The sequence below is a fragment of the Thalia democratica genome, unplaced genomic scaffold (assembly GCF_965202585.1).
Source record: "Thalia democratica unplaced genomic scaffold, ktThaDemo2.hap1.1 HAP1_SCAFFOLD_1312, whole genome shotgun sequence".
Taxonomy (NCBI): Eukaryota; Metazoa; Chordata; class Thaliacea; order Salpida; family Salpidae; genus Thalia; species Thalia democratica.
In genome coordinates, this window is record NW_028140195.1 from 1 (window position 1) to 2,500 (window position 2,500).

At 49.5% G+C, this 2,500-nt stretch overlaps 3 non-coding genes across 3 annotated transcripts in view; all 3 read left to right on the forward strand.

The window, feature by feature from the left end:
• The first annotated feature begins 51 nt into the window (after window positions 1-51).
• Window positions 52-1,859, forward strand: LOC145848265 (small subunit ribosomal RNA). The gene has a single exon (XR_014371840.1). It is a non-coding gene; the product is annotated as a small subunit ribosomal RNA (ribosomal RNA).
• Window positions 1,860-2,041: 182 nt separating this feature from the next.
• On the forward strand, window positions 2,042-2,194 carry LOC145848273 (5.8S ribosomal RNA). The gene has a single exon (XR_014371848.1). It is a non-coding gene; the product is annotated as a 5.8S ribosomal RNA (ribosomal RNA).
• A 222-nt stretch (window positions 2,195-2,416) lies between these two features.
• The window catches only part of LOC145848269 (large subunit ribosomal RNA), a 3,631-nt gene continuing 3,547 nt past the window's right edge, over window positions 2,417-2,500 (forward strand). Inside the window, exon 1 of the ribosomal RNA XR_014371844.1 lies at window positions 2,417-2,500. This exon is cut by the window's right edge and continues 3,547 nt beyond it. This is a non-coding gene — a ribosomal RNA (large subunit ribosomal RNA).

Here is a 2,500-nt window from a genome sequence, read left to right on the forward strand (position 1 = left end):
ATACAGTAAAAACGCTCAGTCGAGCAACGGGTTTAAACGCCCTCGGATAGTTATCTGGTTGATCCTGCCAGTAGTCATATGCTTGTCTCAAAGATTAAGCCATGCAAGTGTAAGTACGAGCTCACGTACAGTGAAACTGCGAATGGCTCATTAAATCAGTTATGGTTCATTTGATTGTACGCTTTTACATGGATAACTGTGGCAATTCTAGAGCTAATACATGCGTAAAGCGCCGAACTGACGTGAGGCGCGCATTTATCAGACCAAAACTAACCGGCTTTCGGGTCGTTACAATGGTGACTCTGGATAAGCTTGCGGATCGCACGGCCTAGTGCTGGCGACATCTCATTAAAGCAACTGCCCTATCAACTATCGTCGGTACGGTATCGGCCTACCGAGGTTGTAACGGGTGACGGAGAATCAGGGTTCGATTCCGGAGAGGGAGCCTGAGAAACGGCTACCACATCCAAGGAAGGCAGCAGGCGCGCAAATTACCCATTCCCGGCTCGGGGAGGTAGTGACGAAAAATAACAATGCAGACCTCGTACGAGGTCCTGCAATTGGAATGAGTACACTTTAAACTTTTTAACGAGTATCCATTGGAGGGCAAGTCTGGTGCCAGCAGCCGCGGTAATTCCAGCTCCAAAAGTGTATATTTAAGTTGTTGCGGTTGAAAAGCTCGTAGTTGGATATAGGGACGGCGAGGTTGGTCGGTCGAAAGGCTAGCACTGGCCTTGTTGTTCTTGTTGGTCGGTGCCTTCGCGGTGCTCTTAACTGAGTGTTGCGGTGGTCCGGCAAGTTTACCTTGAAAAAATTAGAGTGTTCAAAGCAGGCTTTACGCTTGTATAATGTTGCATGGAATAATGGAATAGGACCTCGGTTCTATTTTGTTGGTTTTCGGAGCACGAGGTAATGATTAATAGGAACGGACGGGGGCATCCGTACTGTGCCGTTAGAGGTGAAATTCTTGGATCGGCGCAAGACGAACGACTGCGAAAGCATTTGCCAAGAATGTTTTCTTTAATCAAGAGCGAAAGTCAGAGGTTCGAAGACGATCAGATACCGTCCTAGTTCTGACCTTAAACGATGCCGACTAGCGATCGGGCAGTGTCGAACTTAAGAACTGTCCGGCAGCTTCCGGGAAACCAAAGTCTTTGGGTTCCGGGGGAAGTATGGTTGCAAAGCTGAAACTTAAAGGAATTGACGGAAGGGCACCACCAGGAGTGGAGCCTGCGGCTTAATTTGACTCAACACGGGAAATCTCACCCGGCCCGGACACAGCGAGGATTGACAGATTGAGAGCTCTTTCTTGATTCTGTGGGTGGTGGTGCATGGCCGTTCTTAGTTGGTGGAGCGATTTGTCTGGTTAATTCCGATAACGAACGAGACTCTTACTTGCTAAATAGCTGCTCGACCCATTGGGTCGGAGACAACTTCTTAGAGGGACTAGTGGCGTTTAGCCACACGAGATTGAGCAATAACAGGTCTGTGATGCCCTTAGATGTTCGGGGCCGCACGCGCGCTACACTGACCGGATCATCGTGTGTTCCCTAGGCCGAAAGGTCCGGGTAATCCGTTGAACCCCGGTCGTGCTAGGGATAGGGACTTGCAATTGTTTCCCTTGAACGAGGAATTCCCAGTAAGCGCGAGTCATTAGCTTGCGTTGATTACGTCCCTGCCCTTTGTACACACCGCCCGTCGCTACTACCGATTGAATGGTTTAGTGAGGTCCTCCGATTGAGCCTGGTACGTGCGGCAACGCACTCGCCGGTGTTCGAAAAGACGATCGAACTTGATCATTTAGAGGAAGTAAAAGTCGTAACAAGGTTTCCGTAGGTGAACCTGCGGAAGGATCATTAACGAATCGAAATTTGATTTCAAGCGACGTCTCTTCTTCGAAGGGACCGAGCCCTGTAACTGTTATAGTTCGGTCGCGTTGCTTTCTGACAGCGGGAGTAATAATTCAGCACGCAAGTGCTGGCGCGGCCGCTTCTTTTTGAACACGATTTTTTGGTTGCATTGAGATTGATTAACACGAGAGATCTCTTAGCGGTGGATCACTCGGCTCGAGCGTCGATGAAGGACGGAGCTAGCTCCGAGAAGTAATGTGAATTGCAGGACACATTGAGCATCGATATTCTGAACGCGTATTGCGGCCTCGGGTAATCCTGGGGCCACGTCCGTCTCAGGGTCTTTAACACACCGATCCTTTCATTAGTTTGAAAGTGCCTGCGACTCGTTTCTTAATTAAGGAGCGTGTCGTCAAAGACAGCTGGTCTGGCGATTTCACAGCTGAAGCGTGAGCAGCCTGCTGGCCTCGGGTGAGGTAGCAACGACGGTAGGTGCTCGAGAATAAGTTAAGTGACTTCAAAAGGCCGACGTACAAAGCGCATGTACTTTTGTAGTACATCACTTTTGACCTGAGATCGGGCGGGACGACCCGCTGAACTTAAGCATATCACTAAGCGGAGGAAAAGAAACTAACAAGGATTCCCCTAGT